The sequence below is a fragment of the Rattus norvegicus genome, chromosome 11 (assembly GCF_036323735.1).
Source record: "Rattus norvegicus strain BN/NHsdMcwi chromosome 11, GRCr8, whole genome shotgun sequence".
Classification (NCBI taxonomy): Eukaryota; Metazoa; Chordata; class Mammalia; order Rodentia; family Muridae; genus Rattus; species Rattus norvegicus.
The window spans coordinates 47358059-47373839 of NC_086029.1; the positions used below are offsets into that span (position 1 = coordinate 47358059).

Genomic DNA, 15781 nt, shown 5'->3' on the forward strand with positions numbered 1-15781 from the left:
GATGGGATTCTCACCTAAAATCAAAGCTTTAATTTCTGCCACCTGGTTAACACTAGACTGGTGCTTCTTCCAGAGGCTGCTGTGTCCCTTGATTGTCACCAGCCATGATGTGCAGGCCACTTTATAGGTGACATCCGTATCAAATACTTGATAGCATTCCTGTCCCAAAACATGAAAACTTACCTGGTGTCAGGTAAGGTTGCCATAGTATGGGTTTGGGAGAGGGTACATCTCCTAGATATTGGGACCAACACTTCCTAATCCTGAGCATGTACAGCCTTGAGATTTTGCCTCACACTGAGTGCCTTCTAGCTTGACCTATTTCTTGAGACACCATCATAGTCAGCCAGTGTTACCCATAGGTTAAACAGATTTCCTCCTTTACCAGCTTTAAACATTTGATGGGGATTTTAGTTTTTAGCGTTGTGTTCGAAAAGGAAGTCTGGTCAATAGGGTGAGAGCCTGGAGGTGAGGCAGGAGGAACTGGAGGAAGCTTGTGTTTGGGAATGACCAGGTACTAACTCCTGTGAACTCATTGGACACTCTTGGCTACTTGAGTTTTCAGATTAATTATGTTGTTTGTGGGCTTTAATTATATCAACAGGGCAGCCAAAAATATGTTTGTCAGATGCTGCAAATTTTTGATATTCAGGGCAGTCTAAGCAGGTTATTTTCCTTTCCCTGTCCTAATTTGCTTTAGTTTTGGTCTTTTTTTTTTTTCTTTTTCTGCCTGTGTTAAGTTGAATAGCTGCTTTAGTGTATCAATACTGTACTAACTATAGGAGGCTTGAGGGAAATCACTGAAGGCAAATGTTTCCTAGAGTCACACTTCAGGGAGACCGGTATTTACTGGTGTTTTTACATTTGTTTATAAGACTGCATCTGTTACAAAGAGCTTAAGCAAAACCTCAACACCAATATGTCAAAAATCAAGTGTAGAAATTAATCCTGTTACATTTGGCGTGCAACAGTGTATATACATACACAGGAAAATATCTTTATGTATACGCTTTTAAGCTACTAGCTAACGCCATTATTTTAGAATAGGTACAAAATACAATTTTAGCCAGTGGCTGTCTACTAATTACAAAGTAGCCAGCACAGCCGACTTCAATGTCAATGGCCTGAGAGAGCACACCAGGAGGTATTTAGCCAGGCGGAAGACAGTAGAATAAAAGAAAAACGAAAGGCAGAATTCCAGTAAAGATTCGACTGTTAGGGCCAAGTGGGCAAATTAAGAATCGGGAAACCGAGGTGACTTATGACAGGCAAGAATAAAAAAACAAAACAAAACAAAACAAAAAAAAACCCAAGACCAAAAATCCCCACCCCCCCCAAGCCCTGGGTTGGTCCTGGCAGGGCATTCCGATGGAGAAGCCGGGGAACCGGCGCCCGGGAGCGTGCCCAGCCTGGAAAGTTTTTGCGCGACCCGCGCGCGGGCACGGTCCGAGCAAGGGGCGGCCGCGCGCCTGCAGCCGCGGCCGGAATTCCGGAGGTGAGCCGGATGCCGGCGATCGTCGTCGCCTGCGCGGGCCCGGTCGGGCGAGGGGCTTTCGACGGCGGCCTCACCCGGCTGCAGGTTGGGCGGCCTGCCCTCCGCTCCCCTAACCTGCCCTGCCGCGCGGGCGGGGCTGCGGGCTCGCGGCGCGGGAGCGCGCTGCGGGGGCGCGCGCTGGCCCGGCCGCAGTCGGCGTGGGAGCGAGCGCGGGGGCGGGGCGAGGCGGCCGCGGGGCGGCAAGCGCTCGCTCGCGCACCGGCAGGCCACCGCCTCGCCCCCGTCCCTTCCCTTCCCTCCTCTCCCCTCCCCCGAGCGAATCACGCGCCCTCCTCTGACACTCGTAGCGGGCCGGAGCTCCGAATTTATCCTTCACGTGACCTGAGGGGGGTTGGGTGGTTGGCTGGGGGACGGAGGAGAGGGGAAGGAGGGAACGGAATCTGCTGTTACCCGAGCAACAGGCCCCGCCCGCCGGCTTGGGGCCGGGGGGCGGGCGGAGGACGTCAGCACGTCAGCCGGGGTTTTGCGTTTTGATTGACAGTTGCTATAGCGACCGGGTCGGTCCGTCGCCATTTTGTTGGTTGGTTTTTTTTTAAACCCTTTCGCTTCCCGCCCGAATAATAATAAAAAGCCCCATTGGAGTGAGGCGGGGGTGGCGGCGGCAACCGCGGCGGGGGGATCCGGGGAGACTGCTGCCGTCGCTGCTGCCGATCGCGGCCCAGGTCGGGCTGAGAGAGCGGACTCCCCGAGCGGGGGTGCGGGCGCCACCGCCGCCGCCGCTTGTGCTGCTGTTCCTGCTGCTGCTGTTGGTGCCGCTGCCGCTGCCGCCGCCGCCGCCGCCGCCGGCGAGCGGGCGGGACCGGTGTGAGTGTGAGGGAGCGTGTGCGAGGGCGAGTGTGCGCGCGGTGAGTGTGCGCGAGTGTCTGTGCGGGATCGGGGGCGGGCGGTCCGGGCTCTCCTGGCGGAGCCGCCGCCGCCGCCGCCGCCGCCGCCGCTCGGGCCCCGGCGCTGCTCGCTGCGCAGCTTCGGAGCGCGCGCCATTTTGTGAGATTTACAAAATCCTCGTCGGGAAGAAGCGGCCGGCAGCGGCCGCCGCTCGGCGCCCGGCCTCGCCGCCGACGCCGCCCTCCGCACCGGGCCGGGCCGGGCCCCGCCGCCGGCACTCGGGGGCCCGGGGACTGCGGTATTTGCCGGGGAGGGGCTGTCGCCTCCCCGGCCGCGAGCGCCGCCGGCCCCGCCAGCCCGACGGACCCTGAGCCAGCGCGGCTGCGGCGCGGAGCCGGGACGCCGGGGGCGGAGAGAGGCGGCCGGGGCGGCGCTGGCTGCGGAGGCCGCGGCGGGAGCGCGGCGCGGGAGCTCGAGGCTGAGACTCACCGGAGGGAGCGGCGCGAGCGCCCCGCCATCGTCCCGGTGAGTGTCCGCCCCGCCCGGCGCGGCGCGGCCCTGCGCGCGGCTTCCCGGGGCCTGCGAGCCCGGCTCGCCAGGCCTCTAGCGGAGGGAGGGAGGGACCTGCCATCTTAGGAGCGGGCGGGCGGGCGGCCCGGGGCCCGGGGAGGAAGGCCGCGTCCCCGAGGAAAGTTGAGGCGGGTGGGACCCGCTGCCTCGGGCCGGGCCGGCGCCAGACCTCCACTGGCCGCCCGGGCGCAGGGGAGGAGGCTGTCCTCCTTCTCCTCCTCCTCCTCTTCCTCCTCATCCTCTGCCCCCAGCTCCTCCCTCGTCCCTCCTCTCGGTCCCCACCGGCGTGCGGAGCGCTGGGGTTCTGGGCAAGGACAATGCACGGGTTCAGAAAATGGGGCTGGCGGCTGGGAGTCGAGGACGCAGGGCCCGGCTGGGCCCAGCCGGCGAAGGTCGGCAGCCTGCTGTCTGTGAGGCCCAGTGGGCCCGCGCCCGGGCCTGGGGATCCGGTGTGCTTGGAAGTCGGGCGGCCAGCACGGGCGACCCAGGGCACCCTCGGAGGGGCCGGGGTGACCTGCTTAGCAGCGGGAGAAGACAGGAATTAGAATGGAGACCTGTGTATCGCTACAAAACTTCAACATCTATTTATAGGCGCAGACCCACTCAGGCTCCAGAGGCCCCAGAGCTGCTGAATATCAGCAGTTAGCTAGAGGCCCCTCCCTACCCCGAAATAGTTAAAAATGGCAAAATTCGTGAGTCAGTGACTCCAATGACTTGTCTTTGCCTAGCCCTAGATTATGTGACTCCTGTCGTCGAGGTGCAGCATCATCTGCTTCTTGAGTTCTGCCAAATCCCCAGAAAATATACCTTGTAACTGTTTTCACACTCGTGGATTAGTGCCAGGCCTTTTAAACTACAGTTTTATATATTCCCTCATATAACCTTCCAGTAGGAAATGTTACCCATTTTACAGATGAGTAGACTGAGCCTAGAGGTGGGCAGTGACTAGTCCAAGGTCATACAGCCAGGACTCCAGGAGGCCTATGTCAGTTGTTAGCCTCAGTTTCTGATCATCACCCCCTAACTTATTATTAAGTACTGTGTGATGACTCAGGGCTATAACCTAGAGACTGTTTGGGTACAGGTTTTGGTGGAGTTAATTTAGGGTTTGCAGAAGTACAGTTTAGATGAGCCCTTGTAATGAAACTTGTCACACACAACGCCCCCCACCCCCCCCCACCCCAAGCAAACTAGTCTGCTTTTGAATGGAATAATTGAAACCATTGGTGCATTTTGTTCTTTGCGTTGAACTGTTATAGTATAGAGTTCTTTTTGCATATTGGTAAGTCATAAAGTTTGGTGTGAAGTTATTTTTTGTCTTTAAAGACTTACATTTCTCTTGATACTTTGTACTTTGCATATTAAGAATAACTATTAGGTACTGATGTTAATAATGCAGTGGAATTACCTTACTTTTTGTTAAATTTCTTTATAATTGTCTTAAAGAATTACATATTTAGATAGACTGTAAATGGAGACAGGAGCTCAAATTTTACTTGTCAAGGTTTCAGAGGAATAATGGTTAAGGTTTATTTGGTTATGTGGATTTTCAGAGTACATGTCTTATAGAAGAACCCTGCCCTTCGTTCGGAGCCTCTGCCCTGGCCTGATGGTGGTGTCTGTGGTACTGTTCAAACAGTTAGACTTAAGACCTCTGTCAGCATCTACACCAAGTTCTTGTAAAAATGGCCACAGAAAGTTCCTATTTAACCTCAGAGAGGCATAAGCTCAGAAATTCTAGAAGGGTTGCCCCTGTGTCTGTGGGACAAGGACACATATTTTGTATGCCTTGTGGATGTTGAAGAAATTGTTGTCTTTGAAGGAATAGAACTGAAGTGATGATAATTATTTGTAAGGATAGGAAATCGACTGAAGGATCCAGTGGAGCTTCTTGAAGACACTGGTGTGTGATCTGTTAAAAATTTAACCTCATCCATTGCTATGTGCTATGGTTAAAAAAAATAACATTCAAGAGAACATGATAGTCAGAAAGACCCTTGGCTAGAGAAACCCCTTGAGAGTTGTGTTCTGTCACTGAGTTTTCTTGGTGCTTGTGACTCACAGATGGGAGTGACAGTGGTGAGCGTGTAAGTTTGTGCAGTGCAGTGACTGAGGGTAAAGCTAAGATTCCTTGTTAGAGACATGGCATGAACTTTGTCATGGGTGTTATGTAACTGTCAAGGAAAACAGCACTGTGTGTGTTTACTTTGGGTATTACTTTACACCATGTTTAATAGCACAGAGATGTTAAGGAGTGTGTGGTTGGCAAATGTCTGTTCCAGAAAGAAATTTCTGTGTAGAATTTTGGATGACCAAGAACTATTTTGTACTGCAGGACATTATGCATAATAAGACTCATAGAGGGAGTGCTTAATTTGTGAATCTCTTGCTACTTGTGATGTGTATGTTAATTTGTCATTTGCTTCTTGTTCACACCTGCCAGCCCCTGCCCTCTTCCCAGCAACTTCTTTTCTACCCCTCAAGAAGGAGCTTAGCCCTCAAACCCAGCAAACACCATGAGTTTCTAGAGTCTGTCAAGAACTTGGCTCTGCACTTGCAGATATTAGTGTGAATAATCCTGTGGCATTTCTAGACAGTAACTTGGCCCAGATACTCTGCCTTGTGGTGAGTGCTTTGGTGGCCTTCTCCACTTGTACTTGCCTGCTTTCATCTTAGCAACGGATCTCTTGCTTGGACATAACAGTCAGGGTCACTTGTGGTTTCACAGTTTACCTGTCAGCCATAGGACCAGAGTAGTAGTTAGTGTATGGAGTGGTGTGTATGGAGTGGTGTGTATGGAGTGGTGTGTATGGAGTGGTGTACCTTCTGAAGGCTGGGACCCTGTGCTATCCTGTCCTATCCTATCCTATCCTATCCTATCCTATCCTATCCACTGCCATGTTTGATGGCAAGACAGTCTGTGGTAATTCATAACCTAATGCTCGCACAGGTTGGAATTACAAAATATGGGGGTTAAAATTGGTATTTAACTACTTGGAAAAAATTATTATTTTGTTACCTAAAGTTGTCCCTAAATGAAGGAATCTTTTGAACTTATGCCTCATGTCAACTTCATAATGTTAAGCTGGAGTGTAAAGTCTCTTGTTGGGTATGTGAGAATTGAATGCAGGTTTTACATAACTAAAATAAAGGTTCATATTAGATAGTGCAGGCAAGTGTTAGTTTTTAAATTTTAGTTTCATTTTGGTATATAAAAACAAAATGACTTGCTATGCTTTTTAAAGTTATATTTTGGCTCTGAATTCTCCTTTGAGAATTCTATAACGAGTTACATTTCTTGGTTGAGGATGAAAACGTACGTTGGACATCTAAACTGCTGTGTTTCTACCAATGCAAACTCGTGCTGACAAGGGGCCACGTTGGGTTCTTGGCAGCTAGTTCTGAATAGAGGGTACTTTTCTCAAGGATGACTTTTATGTATGTTGTTATTGTCAATCAGCTAAATTTTCACAAGGAATACTTTTTGACTAAGGGATACGTGTGTGTGTGTGTGTGTGTGTGTGTGTGTGTGTGTGTGTGTAATATACAGTAGTCATGTAAAAGTCATGTCTCAAGTTATTTTACTATACAAAGTTGAAATCTCATAGTTGAGATGCTTTGCTTTGTGGGAGCCTGCTGTGAAGGTTTGACATGGTATGAAACCAGCTTTTAGAAGGCATCAACTAAAGACCACATCTTCATAGTCAGACAACCTCTAACTTTTTCTTTTGTTCCTTCTCTGTTTCTCTTTTTAAACTTTAAAAACCAAAACAGTGTCAGCAATCTTGATTTCTGTTCAGAAATATTTAATGGGATCTATGGCTAAGGCTGTGTCTTGGGTGTGTCTGGGTAGGCTGCTGACCCTGGCATCTCTCCCAGAGCTTGATGATACCTGGTTCAGAGGAGTACTTGAGGCTCCAGGTCAGGACCCACGTCTTAGCATGGTGTCCTCCCCTGTGACAGGAAGTGGGCAGCTGTCATGTTCTTGTGCAGATGGCCTCATGCATACTTCTCTTCTGCTTCCCTGTCTCCTTCTCAGATCTTTTTCAGACATACTCACTCTTTCTTTCTCTCTCTGCATCACTGCCCCAGGATGCCTTTACTGTCCCCACCCTATCCCACACCCCCTTAGCTGTGCTGAAAGTTAAGTCTGACTTTACACGCAGGAGGCAAGGAAGACTTGTCCTTTCTTTTCACAGCCTTTATTGCTGATAGCTGTAGAATGAGTCATGGCTGATTTATATGCACTCACTCCTTTAATGTCTGTCTCCTCCTCTCCACTACACTGTCCATTAGACAGCACGGTCTTTCCCCCATGCACTGTTACTCAGATTTAGTCATGTGGCCATACTTAGCTGCACAGGAGGCTGGGATTTGTGGTTTTTGGGAGGTGGCTTTTTTTTGGCTGAGAATTTGCTTTTATAGACAGAATGAAGGAAATTTAAATATTGCTTGTTCACTTCTAAATATTTTGGAAGAAATACCTGGAAATAAGGCTGTTTATTGAACAGTCACTGTTCAGTTATTGGTCATTAAGCTTTTGTGCTATAGCTTGCAAACTCAGAACGCTCAGGCACATTGTTGGATCTGTAGTGTATCTATATCTGTAGTCTGGTGAGAAGAATGAACTAGTACTTTTTTAAAATTCTTTTGTAGTGAAGATATTTGGGGGCTAATAATATACTGTTTTCTGACAGAAACAAATTTTTATAGTTGTAGTATATCATGTAAATAGTAGAATGTGACCTTTTGGATTTAACCTTAGTAGTCTGGTCCTGCTCGTGACCACAGCAGGTAGTCCTAGGCTTACACTGATGGTAGAGTGACACTTGGGTCTTGGCCCTCTCTCAGTGTCCAGTGCTGGGAGGACGGTAGCACAGTGACCTAGGAGATAGTCATTACATGACGCCTCCTCCTGGAGTCATGGCTGGGGGACCCAGCCTTCTTTTTAGCAGTTAGTAGATCTCATGGGACCGGGGCAGACTGACCTGCTCTCTTCTGGAGAACTTGTCAGGTTTTGGGATTCCCAAGGACAGACATTTTTGTATAGTTTTGGGATGACTTCTGGAATGAGCTTTGGACTCCAGGTCATCCTGATACAGCACAGTCATGTGTGAAAAGCTCTGAGGGACTTGATTTATCCTGCCTTACCAGAGGAGGAGTGCAGAGAAACTGGGTGTCTGAACTGTACTTGAACGGGCTGCTCTGACTGGTGCTCTCCCAACTCCTGGCGTGTTCTTTGTAGTTGGAATAGAGGCAAGGGTTTATGGTGCACCCACAATTACAGGGTCCCTGTCAGACACAGCGCACTCTCTTCACACAGGGAGTTCATTCCTAGGGAAGGCTTGCTATGATTAATTTCCTTTTAGCCCCACAGAAAAATAGTCCATGTTAGTCAGAGAAACATTTAAAGGTAAGAATTGAGGTGTTTATAAGGTCTGTTTGGTTGCAGGACTCTGGTGGGTGGCACTGGGGTGGTGGATGGATGGTGAACCTTGGCATGATTAGATGGACACAAAGCTTGTGTCCCAGTATTACGACTTTACTTTTTACCTGGTTGCTTACGGCTTTCACTGGTTGGAACTCACTCTGTTAGCTCCTCTAATTTAAAGTGGAAACAGGCCGAGGAGTAGCCTTTCCTATTATCAGGGTGATGCTATTTTATCATTCACCTGGGTGTCACTTAGGAGTCAGAGGTCAGCACCTGGACTAACAGGAGACTGCTGAGATGGAGGGAAGAGTCTGTCACATGAACTTTTTCCTGAGGAGACATGGTGTCTGACAGCTTCACTCGGTGGGGTGGACTGTCATGGGTATGGTTAGGAGAGGCTTCTCTGTGGTTACGATTGTCGTCTTCTGGTTGCTGGAGTGTGGCAACACTTTTGGAGGTCCTTCTATGTACTAGACAGAGAGAGAGAGTATCCCTGTTTCTCTAGTATCTTTCCAGCATGGGGGGTTTCTATCTTAGCAATATAGCAAACATTTGATGTAGTTCTGATCACACAGGCAGTTCTAGTCTTTAAAGATCCACAAGGGATATATAAAAGGTGAACTGCTATGGAATGGTGTCACATCCCCATTCTCCTGGGCCATAGGTGGTAACTACTCACAGGCTTCCTACCAGACGAGTCTGTGTGCACGCATGCACAGTTAGACCTGCATTGCATTTACTATGTGCTGTGCTGTAGAAGCGTGCTAGATACGCCCCTCCGATGGGGAATGAGACAGGGTATTGTGCACACTTGGCAGCATCCCTAGTCTTGTTTCTAAGGTTTATAGTTGCATATATCTGTGTGTGCATGCAATAGCTATGCATTTAAGAGTCAAAGATAAACTAAACATAACAGCTTTTTCACTTAAACTCCATGCTCACCAGCCGACAGGTTAGTCTTTCTGCACATGTGTCTGTGTATCTGTGTGTCTCTCTCTGTGTATGGTATATGTATGTGTGTATTGTACATGCGCTTGAGTGTGACTGAACCCTGAACCAAGGGTATTGCCTGCTGTAGGCCACCGCTGCACCCCTGTGCTACATGGTCCCATCCTTTCTTTTACTTGGAGGCCAGGACTTACTAGTGTCTCGTTACTAGCCTTGGCTTCACTCCGTGTTCCAGGCAGGCCTTGAGCTCAGACTTGCCTGCTTCAGCCTCTGGAATAGCAGGGGTTACAGGCCTGTGTCACCTGGCCTGGCTTGCTTTATTTATTTATTTATTTATTTATTTATTTATTTATTTATTTTATTTATTTTGGTGACTGTCTCTCTCTGTAGTCTTCACTAGTCTGGAATTCACTATGCAGCTCACACTGGCTTCAAACTCACAGCAATCCTCCTGCATTCTCTCAGGTGCTGATGTTATAGGACTGAGCTACCATACCTGACGTGTGTGTGTGTGTGTGTGTGTGTGTGTGTGTGTGTGTGTGTGTGTTTTCTTTTTTTCAGTTGTTTTGTTTGTTGTTTCTATGAAAAGGCCTAGCTGTATATGTCTGGCTGGCCTGGGACTTGCCGTGTAGACCAGTCTGGCCTTGAACTCACTGAGATCTGCACACCTCTGCCTTGGGGTATTAGGATTAACATGTGTGCCACCTGCCACCTTCTTTACAATATTAAAGACTATTTGTGTGTCTGTATGAGTGTATGTCACATTTGTGTAAGTGCCCTTGGGTGCCAGAAGAGTGTGTTTGATCCCCTAGAGCTTATGGGCAGTTATGAACACCTGAGATGGAGCTGGGAACTGAACTGGATTCCTCTGGAGGAACAGTATCTTGATGGAATCTCACGTGGTTCAGGCTACCTTGAACTCCTTATCCTCCGGCCTCAGCCCCTAAAGTATTGCTGTAGGCATGTGTCGTCATGCCTGCCCACTTTGCGCCATACTTGGGAACTATTTCATTTTATACCCATTCTCTGGTGTATTTAGTTCTCATGAAGGATATTAAAATTGTTTTCACATGTAGCTCTTTTAACAGTGCTGCTCTTATGCACACTGGCACATGAACTTGTGCTCTGAGCATTTGCTGTGCGCTACCTGTTCATAAGGAAGACTATGCACCAGGCACATTTGAATCTATATTGCCAAATTGTCTTTTAAAATATAACACCAGTTTATGTGTTTACAATCAGTGTCTGAAGAGTGCATTTTCCTTTATTTTCATTTTTTTTAATTTAATTTAAGTTTTTTTATTTTTTATTTTTGAGGCAGGGTTTCTCTGTAACAACCTTTGGCCTTGGCTGTCCTGGAACTCATTCTAAGACCAGGCTGGCTTCAAAATCAGAGATCTGCCTGCCTCTGCCTCCAAGTGCTGGGATTAAAGGCCTGTGTCACCACTCCCGGCTTTGTGTTTTTCCAAATCTTTTTTTTTTTTTTTTTTTTTCCCGGAGCTGGGGACTGAACCCAGGGCCTTGTGCTTGCTAGGCAAGTGCTCTACCACTGAGCTAAATCCCCAACCCCTGTTTTTTCCAAATCTTAAGTTTTACATATTTGACATTTTGTTTGGATTTGCTTTTGTTTAATTACAACTGAAGGCTGAATTTGAATCTTGAATTGTACTCCCCTCTCCCCCATTAGGATCCCAGCCCAGTGTACTGATATTCCCTGGCCTCAGCCTCCTGAATGCTGGGAACTACAGGCAAGGACCACATCCTGGTTTAGGGCCTATGTTTTAAATGACAGAGTAATTATTCTTTGTTAGATACTTGGTTAAAGACGGAGTTGATTATTTTCTGGTTTACCAGAAATTTTCTGTTGAATAATTTAATGCTTTGATAAATTGTAAGAGTCTACAGGGTCTTCCTTCTCAGTTGAGAAAACAAATTTTCTGTATGAGATGTGAGTGGTGGTCTCTGTTGATTGTAAAGGGGAAGGGAATCTGACTGCTTTCAGAGATGTGTTCAAGGAAAGCTGGATGCAGGCAAGGCCACTTAGAGGTGTATTGAAGGAAAAGTGAGCACAGGCAAGCCTGTGATTTGAGAGGTATGGCCGTGTGGAGAACTTGTGGGAGTGGAGCACAGGGAGGTGAGATAGTTGGGAAGCTTGAGTGAAGTTCTGTTGATCAGATAAGGCCGGGTTCCCTTGGTCAGTTGTGGTATGGCCTTGGAGAAAGAGGCAGGGGAAGCCCAACACACCTGAAGGGGAGGAGAGAGCTGGACTGAAGGAATGAGAGTTGTGGCTGGCGCAGTGAGGAGGACTTGGCAGGCTGGTGGAAAGTGTGAGGGGCTGCAAAGGACAAGGTAAGAAGACATCAGGCAGGAGAAGGTCTCAGTTACGTGTTTAGTAGACAGCAAAATGCATTTCTGGATTCGCAGAGCAGTGTGGCTGGGGTTCTGTGGGTGGAGAGCAGGGGATTAAACCAGGCTACTGGAGGGTGCTGTGGGAGGGTTGCATAGCTCACAGGAGTGTGACAGTTGAGACTCCTTCCTACTGGAAGGAACCAAAGATAGAACTAGTAGAGTACTTTGTGACTTCTATTATGGTGGGGGGAGCAGTTTGCAGCATCACCAAGGATGAGAAAGTGGGGTGGAGGGAAAAAAGGAGATTTTGAAACTGTGTCTTTGGGGGGGGGGGTGTTGTTTCCAAGACAGGGTTTCTCTGTGTAGCTTTGGCTGTCCGTGATCTCAGTCAGACTGGCCTCGAACTCACAGAGATCCTCCTGCCTCTGCTTCCCGAGTGCTGGCACTAAAGGCATGCACTACCATCACCCATTGAAACTGACTCTGGAAAGGAAAAGTCGTTTCCTACTTTACAGTTGGAGATGCAGAGTGGTGGGGTGTGTGAGGGCAGTCACATTGGGTTCATAGTGTTCCTTCTGCTTCTTGAGTGCTGGGTTTAAAGATGTGCACTACTATGCTTATTAGAACTGTTTACTTAGCACCAAAGAGTGCCAAATATCTAACTGGAGCCTGGAAATCAACTCTAAGACAAGGGCCACTGTTGCCTTTGCCATTAAGAAATGTTCTAGTGGAAAATATTTTATAGTTTGCAGAGTAGAATTAAGAGTATAGTCTACAAAAGCCATACATTAAGTTCTCATTTAAAGGGACATAGGATCTTTGATTTCATGATTGTAAAAATATCTTTGAAGGTCAAAAAATATCTTAAAGTCCTTTCGATAGTTAATTTTGAGCTAAACTACATTTAGATATAAATAGGAATCTAGTCCCTGAGACAAATACTGTCTGCTGAGAACCTTGTTGTGATTTGATAATTTTTTCTTAAAAATTGTCATTACAGTGTTTTTTTTTTTTTTTGCTTTATCTTTATATCACACACATTCCTTATTGATGGACAATTCCTTTTGTGATAGAAAAGATTCTGAAAGTTCTTCAAAACAGCGTGAATATAAGAAAATGAACAGGATCTCATTGGGTATACTCCAGTTTTGTCCATTGTCTTACAGAATCTCACGGCATAGTTGAGAAAGTTGGTGAGTCGGGTGAGCCCCTGGAGGCCGGCCAGTGTGCTCAGTGGTGCTCAGCAGCATCAGGGGAGAGAGGGAGAGGGTTTAGGACTCATGGCAGGCAACTTGGCGAAGGCTTGTATGTAAGAGATAGAGCCCTGTGGGGTTGGGGATTTAGTTCAGTGGTAGAGTGCTTGCCTAGGAAGCGCAAGGCCCTGGGTTCAGTCCCCAGCTCCGAAAAAAAAAGAACCAAAAAAAAAAAAAAAAAAAGATAGAGCCCTGTAAAGGATGAAGGCTGTGAAGGAGACAGTTAGGGAATAGAAGTTCAGTTTGAAAGGGCAGCAGCGGAGAGGGATTTGGTTGTCTTGAGAAGCAACACTTCTCTGTCACTAAAAAACAAAAGAAAACTTCTGGACAGAGGTTGTGGTACTGAGCTTGTGGAAGCCAGAGGTCAGCCTCCGGAAACTTTTCTCAGGATCCACCCACTTTCTCTTTTGGGACAGTCCCTTTCCCCCTGCAGAGTTCGCTGATTAGTTAGAACTTTTTTAGTATTCTCTGTAGAAATCAGCTGATTATTATTATTTTTTTTACCTTTGAAATTTTGCAACCATAGGCATTCCAGGTACCTAGTACAGTATAAGCATGAAATAAATGTTTGTTGAATGAATCAGTACATCGTAACTTTTTTATTTATTTAGTCCCAAGGACATTTGCATGTGGAATAAAGAGTAGGGCAGGGAATTTGGAAGCCTAGCAAAGGGCAAGGCGAAGCTTGGTAGAGATAGATAAAACTGGAATCCGATGTGCCAGCACACTCAGCCCAGTTCTGAGGCAGGGGTGTAGTGAGTTGAAGCTTCATAGTGAGTTCTGGGCTACAGAGTGAGACCCTCCTTAAACCAAAAGCACTGGGCAGTGGTGGTGTGCGCTTTCAATCCTGGCAGAGGCAGAGGAGAGGCAGAGGAGAGGCAGAGAGGCAGAGAGACAGAGACGAGCATATCTCTGAGTTTGAGGTCAGTCTGGTCCACATAGTGAGTTCCAGGACAGTCAGGACTACACAGAGAAACCCTGTCTCAAAAAACCAAGACCAAACCAAACCAAACCAAAACCCAAAAGCCACCAAAAAGATTGGGGAACTTTAAGTGCTTTGCATAGGAGGAAGAAAATTACTTATTTGTAGATTAATGCTTATAAATGCCTACTTTATGTTGGGACACTACTGAATGTGGGAAGTGGAAAGATGGAGCCCTCTGTAGTAAAGGAATAGCCTATTTCAGTTCACTGGAGTCCATACAGCTATTAGTGGACGTTTGGAGCGGATTTATTGATTGACCGAGACAGGGTCTTACCAAACTACCCAGGCTGGCATCAGACTTCATTTCTGCCCTGTGTGTGTGCTCCAGAGCTGCACTCACTGCCTGTCCTCCTAGGGCAGCTTAAAATCTGAGAGGAGGGGTTGGGGATTTAGCTCAGTGGTAGAGCACTTGTAGAGCGCTTGCCTAGCAAGCGCAAGGCCCTGGATTCGGTCCCCAGCTCCGAAAAAAAAAAATCTGAGAGAAATCAGCTTGGATGGAGAAGTCCTCATTTCTTACTCCTAGCCAACAGTGACATTCATTCAGCCAGAACTTAGATCGGTTTTGTAGTAGGTCTTATATGCACTTTTTTTTTCTTTTTTTCGGAGCTGGGGACCGAACCCAGGGCCTTGCGCTTGCTAGGCAAGTGCTCTACCGCTGAGCTAAATCCCCAACCCCTATATGCACTTTTAAAATAAGTCTAGCTTTGGAAATGACAAAGAATGAAGACAGGAGTATGGATCCTTTTGGCTGGGATTTCCACTTTCGGTTGTTTGGATGGCAGAACAAGAGTGAGGCAAAGTTTATTGGGTGAAGAGGTTTTCAAAAAGTGAATCTTGTAACCATGGTTAGAAACTAGTGAAGCTGGTAGTCTTGCCAGGTGCAACAATTTCTTTTTTGTATTTTGTTTTTTCGAGACAAGATTTCTTTGTATGACCTTGGCCATCCTGGAGCTAGCTCTGTAGACCATGCTATCCTCAAACTCAGAGAGACCAGCCTGCCTCTGCCTCCCAAGTGCTGGCTGGGATTAAAGTTGTGTACGACCACTGCTGCCTGGCTGCAACAGTTCTCTGTTTTTTATTCTTAGTGCAATTTCATGACTTTTCTTAGTGATGAAGTTTCATAGTCAATATTTGGAAAAGCAAATATTTGGGTAACTTGTTGAAGATGTCCGTCCTCCTTGTGCCTGGCCCCTTGCTGGCTTCTTGGGACATAGCCATGGATCAGATTGATGTAACTGGTCCCTGTCCTCATGGGAGCTCACTGGAAAGAAATGTAAAAAAAAAAAAAAGGGTTACATGCTGTACAAACAGTTTTAGTTCTTTGGCTTAGCGTTGATGGTAACGCTTTATACTTATTTAATCTCTGGTAAGGTGGGGATCAGGATGGGGATGGCGGTTGGTCCCCATCCTGCCTGTGCTGGCTGCCTTGGGAGTCAGGCACATTGTAGAGTTGTGTTTAGTGGCAGTGCATCTACCCTAGAGGCAGCAGTAGGGACTCCAGCTGTAGTGTTTAACTCTGTTTTCATTGGTGTCGGGACAAGGGACAGTTGTCGTGTCTTGGTGTTTTCTTCATTAAACAGGGTCTATGGTTGGAATTTGGCCAGCCTGACTGCCTTTGTACCTGACTTTGCCCCTGTACAGGTTTTCTCTTAGTGACTTACTTTAAGGCTAGTGAAAGCCAGAGCTAGTCCTAGCTAACCCTGTGCTGACTATGCTAAGTCAGACAATTCTGTGGTAGGTGGGGAGGTCGAGGATAGCCAGGGATACAGTGTGAAATCCTGTTTTTAAAAAAAGTAATTGTGGCTACAACCTGAAGTTAGTAGTTTTCCTTGATTTGCGGTGGAAGGCATGGCGGAAGGAACCAG

General features: G+C 47.5%; 1 protein-coding gene across 7 annotated transcripts in view; it reads left to right on the top strand.

The window, feature by feature from the left end:
- The first annotated feature begins 2765 nt into the window (after positions 1-2765).
- Positions 2766-15781, top strand: part of Dyrk1a (dual specificity tyrosine phosphorylation regulated kinase 1A) — a 118210-nt gene continuing 105194 nt past the window's right edge. For 4 of the 7 annotated variants that reach the window (XM_063270304.1, XM_039088027.2, XM_039088028.2 and 1 more), the window contains exon 1: positions 2768-2905. The gene's annotated coding sequence lies outside the window, so the exon portion shown is untranslated. Of the gene's footprint in view, positions 2906-15781 lie in introns of all 7 variants that reach the window. The other 3 variants (XM_039088026.2, XM_039088031.2, XM_039088032.2) reach the window with 2 other exon arrangements.